The sequence below is a fragment of a genome, unplaced genomic scaffold (genome assembly GCF_019419815.1).
Source record: "Pyrus x bretschneideri cultivar Hongxiangsu unplaced genomic scaffold, Pyrus_bretschneideri_v1 Contig38, whole genome shotgun sequence".
Lineage (NCBI taxonomy): Eukaryota > Viridiplantae > Streptophyta > Magnoliopsida > Rosales > Rosaceae > Pyrus > Pyrus x bretschneideri.
This window is the reverse complement of record NW_025999701.1, coordinates 3,611,384-3,623,234: the sequence shown is the minus strand read 5'-3', so window position 1 is coordinate 3,623,234 and position 11,851 is coordinate 3,611,384. Positions and strand designations below refer to the sequence as shown.

At 37.1% G+C, this 11,851-nt stretch overlaps 1 long non-coding RNA gene across 1 annotated transcript; it reads left to right on the top strand.

Moving 5' to 3' along the window:
• The first annotated feature begins 1,899 nt into the window (after positions 1-1,899).
• Positions 1,900-3,486, top strand: LOC125468461. The gene is made up of 2 exons (XR_007250853.1): positions 1,900-2,456; positions 3,247-3,486. It is a non-coding gene; the product is annotated as an uncharacterized LOC125468461 (long non-coding RNA).
• Positions 3,487-11,851: the final 8,365 nt, after the last annotated feature.

Here is an 11,851-nt window from a genome sequence, read left to right as displayed (position 1 = left end):
ATATAAGCTGATCTTATTCTGATCATAAAAAGAAAAATAATATAATGCAAGAGTGTAATATGGTGTTGTTTTAAAAAGAACAAATAATAAAATATTATCTAAATATTTTATATAATTTATTTATTAGGGATAGTGGGTAATTATTGTTTACCCCCTTTATTTTGTGATAAGGCAGAGGCTAAGCATCTTTTCAGAGCCAGACTTTTCCACTATCCTTGCCGATTTTATCTCTCCGCTCCATCTTCTTCTTCTTCATCTTTTTAGATTTTCTCCTTTACCTCATCTTATCCGTTTCTATCCCTCCATTTTCTTCTTTCCTGAAAACCCACAAATCAAACATCGAAAATATCTCCCTCTATCCCTCCAATTTAAAACAACTCCCTCAATCCCTTCATTTCTCCACCGCACATCTCCTCTATCCACCACCACACTTCTCCGTTTTCATGCACAAAAGTCTGGGGTTTGCAATAGTGGTCAAATTTGAGATGCAGCACGACGAGGGACATCTAGATGTTCTGGGTTTGCAGTTTGCACAAACACAGAGCAAAGAGACGAGGAACTGCCTACCATGCCGCCTAGCACCGCCTAGTGCCGCCTAGCACCGCCTAGTTGGCTGCCTAAACCCTCTCCATTTTATTGAACGGTTTGCCCAAAATCACCACGGAAGCTCAACGCCCAACGCCTAGGCGGCTGCCTAGGCCAATTTTTAGAACATTGAGCTCGAAACACAACTAAACTCAACAATTTATATATGGATTTGAAGCTCGGAGAGAGAAGAAGAATTTTATACCAAAAATCAAGTTTAGCAGTGGTCGAGATCAGCCAAAAAAAGCCTGCAAAGCTCAATGTTTTTCGCCGGAAAATCTAGGAAGTCTTCCTCGCAACGTTTATGTACCAAAACCCTTAGGAAAGCTAGAAACATATACTAAAACATGATCCAAGAATTTTAGGTTGTTTTCAAAGCTTACCCTCGTTTGAAATTTGAGAAATCGCTGGAAAACATGACGGAGAGTTAGAGAAAGAGAGTCTTGAGGGTTAGGAGAAGAGGCCACGTGGAAGAGAGGGAGAGGTGAGTTTGAAGTCGGTGTAGGCCCCACGGGCTAGAAAATTAGTAAAAATTAAAAATTTCCTATCATAAAACATTAAAATAATAATATAATAATCATGAAAAATATAAAATAGTAATTTTTACAAAAGTATTTTTCAGATTCGTAGTTCTGTAAAATCTCAATCGTAACTTCGATTTTGATTATGTTTGTGCTTACGCATTCGTACTCTCAAATACTTCAAGAATACAGTAAAATAATAGCTTATACATGTCACGAAATGACGATCAACGAAAGTCAACAATCTCACATTTAGAGGCATTGTTGTTATTCTATTTTTAAAATTAATAAAATCGTAAAATTAAGGACAGGGTATCACACTCTCTCTTCCATTTCTCCCTCACTTTGCACACTCTCTTTCCCTCAAACTCTCCTTCCCTCTACTCTTTAACTCTTTATTCTCTATGAAAACACATAGAAACCTGCAGAAACCACCACCAATTCTCCTCGTTTATTTGTCCTTCCCAAAACCCAGAAATAAATACCACGAGTTTGAAACCGAGCTCGAGGCCTTACACAACACAGTGGCTTCTGCACTGATCAGAGAAAGTCCACACCTAAAAAAATGTGTCAACATCCAGTCTATTTAATCCACTCAATAAATAATGATAAACCCCAATGAATAGTAATAGACCAAATGTATCTCTACCGCTAAAACTAAAATGCCTAGTAAATTTTATTAAAATATTATTAATTTTTATTATAAATAATAAAAATTAATCCCCCTCTCCCTCACAATCTTCAACCTCACCTTAATCCCTCTCTGACTCACCCGATTTCCATAATCCAATCCACACCCACACTCCGAAACGACGCCATCAAACCCACCAAACTTTGAACACTGACAACGACCACCCTCTTCCCCACACGTCTCGCAATCACACCCAGCTGTGCCTTTCCCCGACTCACCCACCCAACGCACCGTTTCGACATCGATTTCACCAGCCGAGTTCGGTCCCTGCGCCAAGCAATCGGAGCCCCAAGATTGGCGGAGTGGAAATCTGGAAGAGGAATGAGGGATTTGAGATGGGGTGTAGATGAAGAAGGTGTACGGGTGTCTATCAACGGAGTTATGGAATAGGATCAGATGAGGTTCCAGGGATCGGGAGATGTCGGAGGCACAACAGAGAGTGATTGAGGTAGAGATTGCGCGGAGGGTGGTGCAGGTGAGAAAGATGATGGCGAGTTCTTGTGGAGTTAGCCATGGCGTCAGATGGGCTATCCCATGGGTTTGTCGATTCTGGGCCGGCGTATGGCCTGGCTTGGGCTAGGTGCCAACCTATTAGGCTAGGGTGGAATTGCTCTCATTGTCTTCCTCGATGAAATCTCGGCGAGTTCTCGATGACTAAGGTAAACCTCGAAAATTGATGCCAATCATCTTATATGGTTGTTCTGTGTAAGATTATAATCTTACATGTGAGAAATGATGGGGTTTTGGTGTAGATCGACTTAAGGGAGAATCCTTCCTAGTTTTCCGGTGTTTCACCATGGATTCCAGGCCATTTTTAAGTCATCTTCGCCCACTATTTGACCCCATTTTGTTACTTTTTAGGTCATCTTCGGCCACTATTTGACCCCATTTTGTTACTTCTCCTCATTTCCAGTTTAAATCCATATATTGCATGCTAAATATGGTTGTGAATCAAGCTTGGGACGAGGTTTGGAAATTTGCCCATAAACTGGCCGATTCATAGGTCTTGCCAAACGAGTATGCATGTACGGATTGCATGTTTGATATACGTTCTAGCTTGAATGCTACAAGTAGAATACGCATTAGGAAAACCTAACATTCAAAGTTGCATGTATAATTCTTAAGTAATTAGTAAACCACATATGATTGCTAAGGTGACAGCGGAACACTAGTGTTCTTTTATCATTGTTTTCCAAAATTGCTTTCTTTCAAATTGGTTTCTTTAATTATTTTCTTTAAGTGTTTTTATTAAAATTAATTTTAGTTATTTCAAAATTCAAAATCAATCTTTTTTCAAACTTTGTTTTCAAATAATTAATTAAGATTTAATTTTTACATAAATTATTCATTTAATCCCTGTCGATAACGACCTTGCTAGAATCAACTATAGTACGATTATCTTGTAATTTTCCAAGTATTTTTAAGTGTTTGTTATCTCTACTTTTGCAGGTGGTAAAAATGCTATCAACAAGACACCCAAAGACCTTCAAGTGGCCATAAGAGGGGAATTTACAATTTACGATACCATTTTTCGAAAGGGGTTTTTTTTTTAAAGAAGAAAAGTAGGTAAACATTTAATCAAGTAAACTGTTGTGTAGAAACAATCCTCCCATAAATGAACAGGAAGATGTGCTTGAAATTGTAAAACCCCAGTGACTTCAAGGATATGGTAGTGTTTGCACTCGACTACCCCATTTTGTTAGATTATGGACACAAGTATGTTAGTAAATGGTCCCTTGTGCAAGGAAAAAATCTTTCAACGAAATGAACTCTCACCCATTGTCCACACGGATGTTTTGGATAGTAGTATTAAAATGGGTGCGGACGATAGAAGAAAAGAATTTAAGAGGAAACCCCAAGTGAAATGGGAATAATCATCCACTATAGTAAAAAAAGAGTGTGCCCTAGAAATGGTAGGAATTTTGTGAGGACCTGAAATGTCACAATGAATAAGGGAAAATGATCTTGAAGTTGGGATGAACTAATGGGAAAAGGAAGTTTGTTTAGCCAAATGACAAGCATCACACACCATTATAGTGCGTAGAACAATTTAACAATGATCTTTAATGATGACTTGGCTAAAAATTGCAAACAGGTAGAAGAAAAGTGTCCTGAATCACGGTGCCACAAAATTAGTAAAAGAAACTGCTAGGTGACAGGTTGGGAGGGGGATGGAAGGTGCTTGGTCAGATGCTAACGCCATGAGATAATAAAGTCCGCTACGTTCTTTGCCCAACAAAATCGTCGCCCTCGTAGCCAAGTCTTGCAAAATACATCCATGAGGAAAAAAAAGTCATTGAACATTGTAATCCTTTTGTAAGCCTACTCATAGACATAAGATTAAGTTGAAAGGTAGGTGACGAGTTCATATTACAATATATATTTTACCCTACTCTTAGTATTAATTTATTGGTTATTTTGACAAAGTTTTGATACTTTTTAATTTATATTTCTAATGTAGGACATGCGATTTCCTCTTGAGCAAAATGTGACCAAATAGATGAATCTTGAAATGATTCCAATTGGAGGATGTTTGTGAGTCTCTTAGCTTGTTCATATCGAATTTTTAGATTTTTCTACCAAGCTGATAATTTATGGCGATGAAATAAAGGAGCAACGCGCAGTGTTGTCAAACTGACGTTTTGGGCTTATTTGGGCTTTTTGGCATTCAATATGATGTCTTTTAGGTATGAGACGTTCTAAAATTATGTTCGGCACATCTCAAGCTTTAATTTAAGTCATTTTGGAGCATATTTGGAGCATTGAAGGTTCATAAACGTGGCTGATATGTGGCTGGGCAGATTTCCCATATTTGATTAGGATTATGTTTCCTAGTTTCTCTTAAGTTATTTTGTTTCCTACTTTTTGGAAGAACTTTTCTACGGAGATAGTAGGTAAGGAGAGACATATGAACTGTGCATTTAAATTTAGTGGTTGAATCTTTCATATTTGCCCTTCTGTCTGAATGAATCTTTGTGACACACCTTAACCTAGATATCCAAATAACACCTGGATGGCACGTGCTGGCCGACACTCGAGAGTGACGAAAGCCATAAATATGTGGATATGCAAGAACATAAAGAAATAGGTTTTTTAGCCAAAATGGTCACTGAGATTTTCATAACACATAACTTTGGTCCCTGAGATTTAAATTCAATAAAAGTGGTCCCTAAGATTGTCCACCATCCATTATTTTAGTTATTCCATTAAAAAACTCCATTAAGTGGTCCCTGAGCTTTTTAACGGAATGAACAAAATGATGGATGGTGGACAATCTCAGAGACCAAATTTATGTGTTATGCAAATCTCAGGGACTAAAATTATGTGTTATGCAAATCTTAGGGCCCAAAGTTATGTGTTATACCCTTAACTTAACGGAGTTTTTTAACAGAAGGACCCAAATAATGGATGGTGGACAATCTGATGGACCACTTCTATTGATTTTAAATCTTAGGGACCAAAGTTATGTGTCATGCAAATCTTAAGGACCATTTGACTAAAAAGCCTAAAGAAATATGTAATCTAAAGTCACACAACAAACAACAATCATCATGAACACAAAAATGCTAAAGAAATAATAATAATAATCTGAGTTAATCCTAAGCGAAACAGGATGTCCAATAGTCACAATCTGAAGGAAAAGATGCACGTATATGTCTAGAGCAAACCATTAAACGAGAGTACTAGTGAAATGAATGACATTAAGCTAAATTTATTCATAAAGAAGCCATATGCAAGCGGAAGAACGCAAGTTCACTAGTAAGGAAATGCCTCGAAGCTCGGGTCATATTCCTCGTCACTAGATCCTGAAGGGGACGCAAAAATAAAAGGTGAGTGGACCATAGTTTATACTAGTAGTAATGGTAAGAAACCGTTTTATTTCTGAACATACTAATACCTTGTTTTGAAAACATATAAAGTACTACATAATAGGTTTTTCTAAAAACTCTAACATGCCAAAAATGTTTGTAAACAATAAAATCATCTCTAAAAGTGATATCGAAACACCCGAAGGCAAATCCAAAGAGAATCTTGTAAATAAAATCAATAATTTACTCAACTAGGGGTATCATAGTCACCTGAAGGCATAAGCATCACCCAAAGGTGAAGCTGTACGACATTGGATTACGCCGATGAAGAAATATGGTAAGTCTCATCACCTAAAGGCAAAGTTGTACGACTCTTAGTTACACCAGAGAAGAAATATTACATAACACGTCAACACTAGCCGTGGCTAGTGAAGCTGTCCGATAGTGGTTTTGCCAGTGAAGCTGGGAGTATGTAATAATATCTCACTGCTTCTCAACTATGTCCTATGGCCATAGATGTATACATACTCAGGTTGTGTCTATGTACTGTATGATTACCCACTAGATAAGCACCGAAAAAAGTAACCCAACTCTCATACCAAGTGTAAAATACCAAAACCTCATCATCCGAAATCATAAAAAATTTCAAAACGTGATTTCTGTAAACATGCCATTTTATAAACCTTAAATAGATAAATAAACAATATTTCATGAAAGCGAATCAAATAAATCATGAATTCTCATAAAAGTGAATCAAATGAATCATGAATTCTCTAAAAATCAGACTTAATTCATGAAATATGAAATGCATACAAGCCTAATATCTTTATAAAAACATGCAATTTAAGAAAGGCTCCGCTCATAAATATTCCGCTACCGGAGAGCCGATCGAACTAAGGAGGATGGAATCACTTTCAATAAATGCACCTAAACACAAATAGGGGCCATTTATTAAAACTCTACTAAAATGGTCAAATTTGGAAAAATGGACGACGGATTCAAATTCGGCACATCGAAAAACGTAGGGAGAGATCTCAGGTTCCCCTAAGCGCCACCAAAGGATGGCCGCTCGAATCACCACGCGCCACCCCACGTGCTGAGATGCATCGCCTAAACATTCGCCAGCGCCTCCGTGGACGATGACAGAGCATAGTGCCTTTGCACGGAGGTGCATGCACTCCACACGCTGGCCATGACAGCCTCACGCGCCGTGAGTACAAGCGTATTCGCCTTCCTCGACTTTCTGGAATTTTTCCTTTAACTTCAAGAGCTCATTTCCGACCACGATTTCGAGTTTTCCAGAATTTGCACAGTGAGTTCCCTTGTGTTTTCCGTGTGCCTACACCACCAAAACCAGCCAAAAACTTACTAAACATGAACCTAGACATAATCTACAATGGTAGGGACCAATTTGGAGGCTTACCTTTGCTGGAGATGGTGAGAATTCGCCGGAGAATTCATTGCACAATAACTGCACTGTGCAGCGAGAGTACGGAAGTTTCAATGGGTTTTTCTTTCAAATTTTTGGTTCAAGCCTTACCACAGTGACTAGAAGGGTGGATGATTGGTGTTATTGTTTGTTTGTTGGTGTATGGGTTTATGAAAGAGCTTGGCCAAGACAGGGAGAGAAAGAGTGAAAGAGATGAATGAGGGAGAGAGAGTGAGATTCTAAAAGAGAAGGTGAGAGGTCACGGGACAGAGAAGAACACCCCAAAAATGGGGGAAAACATGCCACGTGTCACCTTATGAGTGGTCCAAGATGGAGAAATATCTCTTAATGTAAAATTACCTAAATGCGCTTGACGTTTAAAAATTCGTAGAAACTTCATTTTAGCTCCAAAATCAATTTTGCTCGAGTCTATGTGTTCGTATCGACGAGTGCTACGTGAATAAATTAAAAGAACAATTCCTATATGTCATAGAACAAGAGTCAACAGAAGTTAACGTTTTCGTCGTTAGGGGTATTTTCATAATTTAACTAATTAAAATGTAAAATTTAAGACGGGTTGTTACACTTTGTAATCGAATAAGGTCATTTCCAATGAGGCTTATGTCTCCTTCGAGCTAACCTCCACCTTTTATTTAACATCTATAACTTTTGTACTGGCGAAATTCCTTTATGAAGATTTGGCTACGATTAAGCTTTTTCTTCCTTTCTTTGTAGATTTTAGTCTTCTCGTAGGACTCCATATGAATTTCCTCAAGTTTAATGGGTTGTGTAGATGCACAGTACAATTCAGCAACCAAAATTTTTTTTTTATCTGTAGCTGTCTGCCTTGTATCCGAATTCACCAATGTGTTAGAGGGCCTACCTTGTGACTTACTAGATGCTAAATTTGTATGAAACTCCCCTAACACATTAACTCTTAGGTCTTCTTGCAACCTTTCTAGGAAAGATTCTTGTAGCACATAAACTTGGGTATAAATTCTGGGAAGATTGCAGGATCAGCATGTGTTTTTTTTCCTTTGGACCCTCAATCTAGAACGTATATCAAACATGGAATCCATTTGTGGTATTCACGTCAAATCTAAACATGCAAGACTCATTAAGCTTTGTGAAACCCTTTGAAAAACCATGCAACTCTTATCCTAAGTGAAATCACAACTATTAATCATAGAAACGCTACCAATTTTAGGGACAGCCTTTCAACCAAAATTGCATCAAATTACTTTTCTAAATATACTAATGGTGATCAAGCATTAAGACAAATAGATAGTTCAAACACGGTGATTGATAATTCAAAACTTGCATGCATAATATCATAAGTAAATTGAAAAGAAACTAAGGCTCGTGGCCTCACCCTAGCAAAAGAGAATTTGTTACAAATAATCATAAAACAAAAGGAATTTAATTGAAATAGAAAATAATAGAAAACACCTAGCCTAGTTCTCCAATTAATGCGTAGAGAACCCTAATGGCTAAATAGCCTTCTTTATACTAATACAAAATAAAATTCTTCCTAGAAAAATGTCTTCTAAGAAGTAGGAAACAAAATAACTTAAGAGAAACTAGAAAACATAATCCTAATCAAATATGGAAAATCTACGTGGCTAACAATCACCCATGTTTCAGGCCCAAAATGATTTGAATTAAAGCTTAAGATGTCTCGAACATAATTGTAGAAGGCCTCCAACCCAAAAGACACCATCTCAAAGGCCCAAAACATCAGTTTGACAGCACTCAACACTGCGTGCTACTTTTTTATTATGTTGCCATACATTATCAGCTTGGTAGAAAAATCTGAAACTTTGACAGTGACAAACTGAGAGAGTCACGAACATCCTCTAATTGGAATCACCTCAAAATTTATCTATTTGGTCACTTTTTGCTTAAAAGGATGTTGCATGTCCTACATTTGATCACTTTTTTTTGTGTTACTTGGTTGCTTATATATCTAACTTTTGAACCTTATCGTTTTGGTCATAGGGAACAAGTCTTGTTGAAGGCATGTTCCTATGCTTGCCTGAGACGAGACTAATAAAGTTGGATGCAGACCCATTCTCAAAATGTACAACCTTGTTGGAAATTATGTATTATAATATTTAATTTTTATATGAATGAAAAATAAGAGTCAAGTGTTATGATTGAATTCAAATTCATGAGTTGCATATGTTCGTTGGAACTTTAGGCAACGGTCATAATGTTTGAAAATGGATGGCTTGAGTTCTATATGAACTCAATCGTCCCACTCATCTAAATAATCAAGAGAAAAGTTTTATCCAAGGTCTTTTATTCTTTGTTACTCAAATTCCGAGTCATGCCTTGAAAGTACGGAATATATGAAGTTTTCTAGAGTCTGCTTTGACTTCGGATTATAGATTGTTGAATCCTGGGAGACGAACGCCTACCGAACTACAAGCACAAGAGTATGGACGAAATTCTGTCTTTAGGACATTGCATTTATGCAAGCCTCAATCTTCAAGTTTGTCAATTTTTCTAACTTTCTCTCTAGTTGTTTATATTAATCTCATACATAATGATGTTGTGAATTTCCTATGATTATTGTTATTGGAATTTTTGTGTTATTTTCATATTTTCTAATATTGCTCCAACAAACCTAAGATTGTTGAAGATTTGTCATGCAAACTTTTATGAATGCCCTGAATATTTCTCTAAGAAGTTACAGCTTTTGGAGTGCCATGAATCTCCGCTAGAATCTCTGCGATCAAGTTTTGGACCACTTCAGCTTGTTGAACTCAAGATGCCTAACAGCCACATTAAGCATCTATGGAATGAAAGGTAAGACACTCTTAACTATGCCTATTTTTTTGGCAGTGAATCATGCGCATAATTTGTGGAGGAAGATGTTCAGGTGAATTTTTTATTTTTTTCCCTTTCCTAATATCTCATAGCAGCTTCTGTTGACGAAAAATTTGGTGCAAATCGATCGTTCTAACTCTCAAAGCTTGACAAAGACTCTGGACTTCAGTATGGTCCCAAATCTTGAGGAGCTGATCCTTGAAGGCTGTGTGAAATTATTGAAGCTTCACCCGACAAATGGGAGTCTCCAACACCTTGGTTTATTGAATTTAAAGGGTTGTGAAAGTCTAGAGAGTCTTCCTTCTATCAGCTTGGGATCCCTTAAAACTCATTCTTTCTGGGTGTTGGAACTTGTGAGGGACTATTGTCCCACATTGACCATACACTCTATACTTTAATTCCCCTTTATAAGTGAGTTCACTCACTTACTGTTTGAAAGGAATTGGGCCAAAGTCATGGACCTTGGGCCTTGGACTGGGAATGTTTTGGTGTATATATTCAATGTCAAAGATAGGCCTCCAAAGGTTCGGATGGATGAAAAACACAAGTATGATTTTTACGTTTTTGATTTTAAGATTCAATTTTTTTTTTTTTCGAAAGGATAAGGCTGTTTAAAAAAATAGTTCCATTCATTCTGAAAGGATAAAAATGAACATCCATAACTGTTCAAAAACACCATCGTATATGGCTGTGATATTAGAAACGAAGAGATAATTCCATCGCTCTCTCTTTGATCTTTGACAGAGAAACACATAGTAAATTTGCCAAGAATCCAAGTTCGAGTGCAGGAACTTCGGTTAGATAGTTGTATCCTGCAAGATAGACATACGTGAACTACTACACTGGTGTAGTGGCAAATTTATGTCTTAGGAGATTGCTACTGCAAGCCTCTATCTTCCATAAACAAGCCAGTGATTATTGTTGTAATTTTATATGCAATTTTATTAATTGTTCATATTCTGGTATATTGTATATATAGTGAAATTGTAATTCGAAATAAACTGTGCAATTATTATATATTGTATAATTGATATTTGATTGGTTATAACAATCTAAGACATAAATTTATTCCATGAATCAATCAAATGTTGGTGTTGTCAAGCAACACGTTGAGAAACCTGAGAAATTCAAGCGAGTTGATTTTAAATGTTGGCAACAGAAGATGTTGTTCTTCTTGACAACTCTAAACTTGAGTCACGTCATTACTTCTGAGGCCCCTGAAGCACCAGAAGAGGGAGATATTCCTGTTGAAATTCTGCAAGCTATAGAAGCATGGACTCACAATGAATTTCTATGCAAGAACTACATTCTGAATGCTTTAGATAACTCTCTGTATGCTGTTTATTCATCATATAAGATGGCTAAAGATCTATGGGAGTCTCTGGACAAAAAATATAAGTCTAAAATGGCTAGTAGCCTAGTTCCAAGAAGTTTGTGATTGGAAAATTTTTGAATTATAAGACACCAAGTCTGTTGTCAAGCAAGTTGAAGAACTCCAAGTGATTGTTCATGAGCTAGATGAAGAGAATCTTGGTCTGAAAAAAGGCTTTGTGGTTGGCTCTATTATAGAGAAACTGCCTTCAAATTGGAAGTACTTTTAGATTTATCTGAAGCATCCAGCTGAAGACATGGGCATGGATCAATTGATTCTCAAAGCGCGTGTGGAAGAGGATCATCAAAAAAATGAGAAATATGATGCCTCATCGCTAGAGGCAAAAGCCAATACTATGGAAGGAGGATACTTGCACAAGGCAAAGCACCATCAGAAAGATAAAGGCAAGGATGCTGCAAAGAAAGCACTGACTGCTGCGAAAGGGAAAACCTTCAAGAAAATCAAAGGAGGTTGCTAGGTTTGTGGAAAGACAGGTCATAGGGCAAAGGATTGCCACCACAAGAAGGATCAAATACTGAGAATTCAAATCAAGCAAACATTGCAAAAAACAAGTTTGTTGTTGTATCTGAGGTCAATTTATTAACTAATTCC